This window comes from Rhineura floridana, chromosome 12 (genome assembly GCF_030035675.1).
Source record: "Rhineura floridana isolate rRhiFlo1 chromosome 12, rRhiFlo1.hap2, whole genome shotgun sequence".
NCBI classification, from domain to species: Eukaryota; Metazoa; Chordata; class Lepidosauria; order Squamata; family Rhineuridae; genus Rhineura; species Rhineura floridana.
The window spans coordinates 15,373,923-15,381,483 of NC_084491.1; positions in this window are offsets into that span (position 1 = coordinate 15,373,923).

The following is a 7,561-nucleotide window of genomic DNA, read 5'->3' on the forward strand; positions in this document are numbered from 1 at the left end:
TTGTTGTTCGATGTAAAGCAGTCGCAGCAGTTTGTGCTCAATAAAGGTCATATTGGAAATGTGTGTGGGTTGTTTTGGCTGGATTTCTCTTATAGCTCCAAGGTTTTATGAATTATTCAGTCTTTGCAGGATGTTTGCACTTTAATAGAAATAATCTTGATGGGATTTTCAGCAGAGCAGACCCAATGAAATTAATGGCCATCACTAAAAGTCCTAATTTAAGACTAACTTAATTTCAATGGATCTACTTTGAGTAAAAGTTACTTGTCTACAACCCATAATCTGGTAAAGTATATCTGAATTTCTTTGGAAAAAATCACAAACAAGCCCGATCCATGACCCATTAAGGGAGAAAAGGCATTAGCTAAAATGTGGATACCTGTGACTCTCTTGATGATGTTGGACTCCAGCTCTCATCAGCATTAGCCAGCATGGTCAGAGATGATGAGAAATGTAGTTCAATCCTATCGGGGGAGATCACTGATTCCCTAACCCTGGGATAAAGCACTGACATATTGGGTTAATTCAGGGGTTCTTAATCTGTGGTCCATGGACCTTAAGGAGGTCCATGGATGGGCTTCAGGAGGTCTGTGAACCAGGTGCAAAATAAAATCTATTTCCAATGCAATAGAATAAAATTTATTTATTTATTTATGGGGATCCATAGCTTTCATTAGATTCTCAAAGGGGTCTGGGACCCAAAGAGGGTTAAGAACCACTGGACAACCGTAGAATGCAAAAGTTCCCACCAGCCAGAATAAAATGAAAAAAAAATGTTAGTGGCATAACTTGCTCTCTATGCCCTTGACTACTATACATTTAATGACTGGCAGCTAAATGTGTGAAATTACTCCGTTAGAGCATTATGTTTCAGATGACAATGAGATTTGACCTGTGGTGGCCCACTCAGTTCAGTCATCACTTGATGCCCCAGTTGACAAATCCTGAATTTCTGATTCAGAAGGAAAGGATCAAAGTTAACAATAGACCAAGGGGACATTATGCAAGCTTTGAACAAAACTCCCAAGGACTGCTAGGGCTGGCTGCTATGAATCAGCAATTATTTTCTTTGTCTTACATTGACATCTTCTACAAGGAGTTCATGAAGACTATGGGGATTTCATAGCAGACAAGTGTGCTAATCTTGGCTGACATCTAGGAGGGGATCAACAGCTTGGTTCTGTAAGTAAGCCCTATTGATTTTAATGGAACTTACTTTCCAAGTAAATGTGCTTGCAATTGGTCAGCTCCAGATCTCAGTCTTGGCATCAATGGGTAACTCTACCTCCTACATCAGTAGTTTTCAAATTTCTACATAGAGGCAATCAGGAAAGCATTCTGAGTTGACTTGTCTGCTAAAAACCCCCAGTGTTTTGTAGGAGCTGTGTGCAAATGGCCTCTCAAAATTCTCCACCCTATGGGCAGCAGCTCTTCAGGTTTTCACCCAGAAACCTTCCCCACCACCTGCCACTTGGTCCTTTTAGATGGAGATGCTGAGGAGCATCACACACTCTGCATGCAAAGCAGGGGATCTACCATTGGGGAAGCACCACAGCTCAGTGATGCAGCATTGGCTTTGCAGCCTTGCATGTAGAAAGTCCCAGGTGTCTGCAGGTAGGGCTGGGAAAGACTCCCTCCTTGAAATCCTGGAAAGCTGCTGCTAGTCAATATAGGTAATACTGAGGTAGATGGACCAATGGTCTGACTCAGTATGACAGTTTCCTATGTTTTGAGGAAAGGGCTATGGCTCTGTTACTGAGCATTTGCATGCAGAAAGTCCCTGGTATTTCCAAATATGGCTGGGAGAGTCCTTGATCTGAAATCTTGGAGAGCTACTGCCAGCCAGAGTAGACAATACTAGAGCTAGATGGACCAACGGTCTGACACAGTGTGCGGCATGTTCCCATGTTCCTATGGTCCCTGCCCAAACTAAAGTTACAATCCTTTGCACATTTACTCACATTGAAGACAATGGGACTTACCTCTAAGCAAACAGGCATAAGATTGGGTTCTGCAAGTGGATCCCTAATTCAGGCTGGAGGTGAAGCCTGAAAAGGCTGAAAAACAGGGGTAGGCAGACTTCAGCACTTCAAGATCTACTTTTTTTTTCCTGGAACCCCGATGTCCACCAGAGTCAGATGCAAAATAGTCATTCAGGGGGTGGAGCCAATTAATTGTGACACCCCATGAGCCTTTCATTGGATAACCTGAATATATACAAGTACAAACTGATATCTGATGCAGAACTTGGATATTGGCCAGGTATACTTCATGCATGCCTGGTTAAGGGCTATCAATTTATATTGTTGTGTGCCTCCCCAATCTCCGAGCAGTGAGATTTCCGGGGTCCCTGCACTCCTCCAGGGTTTGGTTTCCTTTGGGAAGAAGGTCAGCAGAGACTGCGGTGTCTTTATGAAATATGGATTATTTATTTGCACACATTCCAACCTGAGTTTAGGATGGAAGGGTTCAATGCATCAGCAGTCCAATATCCAGCTTTTCCATCTGGGTTGCAGGAGGCACCCCAAATGCCATGGTGCAGAGAGCCAGCCTCTCTGCCTGCTTGCAGTTCCCAGTCTTTCTCTAGACACAACTCCAAACTACAAGCCTCTGCTGGGGTCCAGGAAGGGGGGGATGCTCTCCTGAAGAGTTTCAATGATAAAAGGGTCTTCCTGGCCCATCCACCTTTGCTGGGCAACTGATAGGCTCATTATCTTACCTGGCCACTCTATTTGGTTAACAAAGAAAATTCATCTGGCCAGCAGAGCCAGCCCCCAGGCATAGGATTCCAAATCATAGGATAGAAAGGGGACCCACAGGAATCATCCATTCCAACCCCCATGCTCATAACAATATTCATATTTACAGGTGAGGAGACTGAAGTTGAGAGTCTAGCATAACATTTTAATTGTTAAACTATTGGGAGGCAGAAAAGCTTGCCGACCTACAGCAAATCACCAAGAGATCTATCAGTGGCTTCTGATCAACCTTGCGTCCACCTCCATCTATGTATATTTATGGGATGGTGAGATGTATCAGAGTGAAAGGGTTACTGGACACCTGAAGGCAAGAATATGGTTCTGCAAAAGGAAGTGCCAAACTCTGCACTCCTTTGCAGCCAGTTTAGTCCAATTTAAAGAGGAAGGAAATAAATAGAAAACTGCATCATCCCAATTTACTATCTGTCTGCAGGCAATTTGGTATCACAACTCTAGCTTTCATAGAAGTGAATGTAAAACCAGCCACTCTGTGGGTTACATTTCTACCTCATTTAAGAAGATCTGTGGTTTTGTTGTACAACTCCATACAACAGGGGACCAAGCTGTCCTTCTGTCTCTCTCTGTCTCTGTCTCTCTCTGTCTCTCTCTCCCCCCCTATAGCAAGACTATATCTGTGAAGGTGACCATGCATTCAGGACCTGATATTGCCTGCATCTGTATGTTCAATGCAGCTTCTGAAACAGCTGCTTATGTGCATAGAGCTGCACAACTGAAGGCATAGATGTCAGGGCTGGCAAGGGGTGGGATGGGGAAAGGGCCTGTAGATGTGGTCCTTCTCCCCCTCAGTGCATTTGGTCTATGCAGGTAAATGTGAGTATAGTGCGCTCTCTCTCACACACACACACATGCACAATATTACACACCATCACAAAGGGCTATGCTGTTATGAGCTGATTTCCTTATCAGCCCACAGCAACATAGCTCTTTTTTTGTGAGGGTGAGGTAGTGCGGGCTGAGGCTGAGATAGCAAGTTGGTGCTGCCCCCAGTAAGCCTTGTGGCTGGGCAGGATTTGTGCATTCACTGCCCAGGTCTCTGTGGTCAAAATCTGATATTCTAGCCCAGGAATAAGGAAACTTTGGCTTCCAAATGTTGTTGGATCTCAAGCACCATCAGTCTCAGACAGCATGGCCAATGGTCAAGGATGGCCAGAGTGACAGACCAGCAAACTCTGGAGGGTCACAAGTTCCCCATGCCTGATCTAACTACTGCACTACACTAGATCTTGCTTAACATCTCCCATTGAGTTCTTGTTTACTTTTTGCATGTGAAACCCCAGTTTTCCAGCTCTGGGTCAAAGCTATACCTCCACCATCCTTTCAAAGACTCACCATTAGCATTTTCCTTCATCTACTCTCTCTCTCTCTCTCTCTCTCTCTCTCTCTCTCTCTCTGTGTGTGTGTGTGTGTGTGTGTGTGTGTTTGTGTGTGTGTGTGTGTGTGTGAAAGAGAGAGAGAGAGTAGAACAAATCAATTTGAGCTTTCCCCCAAGATAAGTATATGCATCTAAAGCACCCAGTGGAGTTACCAGAACACATATCTCCAAATATTTATAAATGGAAAAGTTTTTGTCCAAATGAATATTTACTTTTGCCATGAGGTTGCATCTGCTAGCATGTAACATATGTGGATTCAGGACAGAATCATCTGAATGCAGAGCAGTGCCAGCAGTTCTTATTTTGCCCAAAACATAGTGTAAATCCTGAGGGAGTCATTAATTTTGAAGATCATTAATCCTTCACAAAGTCTGAGCAGATTCTGTTTAATGAAGGGGAATAATTTACAGTCGTTTGTGTGAGTGAGGCCTGAATAGATAGATTATCTATCTATCTATCTATCTATCTATCTATCTATCTATCTATCTATCTATCTATCTATCTATCTATCTATCTATCTATCTATCTATCTATCTATCTATCTATCTAATCAGTCATATTATTGCTACCAAAAGAGCCCTGGAATTTCATAACCAGAAACAGATGTTGATACATTAGAAATACAGTTTATTTCAACAGAATCTGTCATTTTAGGGGATTTCCCAGTGGTGATTGGTGCCCATTAGACCTGGCAGTGTGGAAGGCAGGGTGACCAGCAATAGGTGCAGCCAGAGCCAATGACAGGAGGAGCAAAGTTATTCTAGTGCTGTTTCCATCCTCCTCCCTCCTGAATTCCTCAAGGGCAGCAATGAGACCAAGGAAGAGGAATCTGAGAGGCAGGGCCACTCCCTGGTCTGCTTGTAAGTAAGAAGGCAACCAGTGGAAGCTAGCTGAGGGCAGACTGAGGCTGGTGGAGCACTGCCCCATTCACCCTGACAGACAAGCCTCCGGTACTAGTGCCTGTCCCACCCAAGGAAGTGGCATTGCCATCCTCTGACTCATAGAACTTTATCACAGAAGCTCCAACACAACCGGAGTCTCCCCTGCTCCTTCAGAGTAATTTCCCCCTAATATATGCATGTTTATGCAGATTTCCCCTAATATACACATTTCTGTACACTTTGGGTTGCATTCACCTAAGCCCTACTCAGAGTATTGTAATACAATAAAATACAATATCAGAAATTAGAGAAGGAATAAAATGCAATTAAAAATCAATATGAATAGTTTATGCGATGGATGTTCCATTTCCTGTCTTGAGCCTCAAATCTACTGACACATCAGGGACTGCCTGAATGAAGCCCATGGAGCACTGGTGGTCCATGACCCACAGTTTGGAAACCATTGCTCTAGGCACACTATGCCAGGCAAGGAGGAGGGTTTAAAGGAGGAGTCATGTGCTTTTACACTAGAGCAAACTCCTTTGAACTCAGCCGGAGTTACTTTCCAAGCATTGTTGCCAGTAGTGTAGTGGCAAATTCAGGAGTGCAGGGTCCCTTCATGATAGTCACAGCCTCCACCCCTTTTTTCCCCTGCTGTGTTTGAGATCCTTGTTAATGTCTTCTCCCACAATAGACCTCCCTAGGAGCCAATAAGCATGAAGGGGGGAGGACTGTTAGCTACTGAAAGGAGTCTTCTCAGTGGCTGACTCACCTCCTTCTACTCTGAGGAGGAAAGGACAAGGAAGCATGTTAGAAGACTCTTCTCAGTGACTAACACACTCCCCTTTCGTACTGATTGGCTGGTGGGTGCTGGAGATATAGGGACTTTGCTCCCAAAAAAGTAAAGGACCCCAGACAACTACACCCCTGTAATTTGGATCAGACTCTTTAGTCTATGCCTTTCCTGAATTGTAAGGGCTAGCAAAAGTAGTTTACGTTGTTTTCTTCCCATGCTCTCTCCCAAAACCTCTGTCCCTCCAGTTTGCCTGGTTTGCTACCCTCCTTCACTGCAATGCGTCAAAATGAAGTTCAGGGATTTATCAAGGATGCGAAAGGACTATTTCTAGCAGAAAAACAAGCAAACAGCATAGAGGTTCCACAGAGACGGGCTGGCCAAAGGAATGGCAGTGGTCTGTGCATGTTTCACTGCCCTGGGCAACAGAAAGAAAGCAACAGAGCATAGTCTTTATTCCTAAGCAGTTTAGGAGCTCAGCCTGTAGCCCTTCAAAACTTGAGAGGTTTTATTGTGCCTTTGCCTTTTAAAAAACACAAAAAACTATCTGAAATGGCAAAAGAACTTTCACTTGTCCTGCCTGAGGGTTGTATTTAAGTAAGTCCTACCCAGAGTAGACCCACTGAAATTAATAATCCTAAATGAGTCATGTCCGTTGACTTCAATGGGTCTACTTTGAGTAGGACTAGCACTGAATACCCCCACACTTTTTATAACTGTTCAGTTACCAGCATTTCTAACCAGATGACATTTTAAAATCTCTTTAATTGGTATACAAGTGGTAATATGATATTATAAAAACACGTTTTTAAAAAGCCATTCACTAATAACAGGATGAAATCTTATGGGTCAACCTTGGGTCCCCAGATATTGTTGGACTACCATCAACCAATGGCCAAGGATGATGGGAGTTATAGTCCAACAACATCTGGGGACCCAAGGTTGAAGAACAGCAGGTTACTGAAAGCCTTGGCAAGAAAGGACAGGTTGTATCCTATGTTGGTTTTACTCAGAGAAGACTCCATGAACTTAATGGAAATGACTAACATAGGTCCATTAATTTCAACAGGTAATTGCTACTCTGAGTAAAAGTTAGTTTATCCTAAGTTTTACCCTGAGCAGATCCAGATGTGTACATTAACTTTGGTGGATCTACTCTGAGTAGAACTTGCTCTGGATACAATCCTATGTCTTTACAAATCATTTCAAGCAACTGATGCTTCACGAAGGAAGGGCATTCCACTGTGTAGAGGCAATGGCAGAAAATACCCACTTCCAGGGCACCACCCTGTGATATTCTAAAGGGTACATAAAGAAATGCATTTAAAAAGGAACCCAATATTGTGGGAACATTCCTCAGTGCATCAGCATGCACGCACACACACACACAAGGAGAGAGAGAGAATGCTTTGGAGAAAAATATATATACTGGGGGGGGAGTGGAATAACCCATCCCTTTAGATCCATTGTTCTTTATTTTGACTTAGGATAGTGATGGCTTAACTTTTAATGCTGTTATTAACTGGAAGGGTGGTGTTTAGATTAATTATTGATTGTGGTCCTCATTGGTTTTTATATTGTATTTTACTGTGTGATGTACGTCGTCTAGAGTGGCCGTTCATTCGGCCAGATGGGCGACTCATAAATAAATTTTTATTATTTTATTATTTTTATTTATTCAACAGAATCACCGAGAACTGGCAGCTTAAATCCGCCAAGATATTGTAGGCAAAA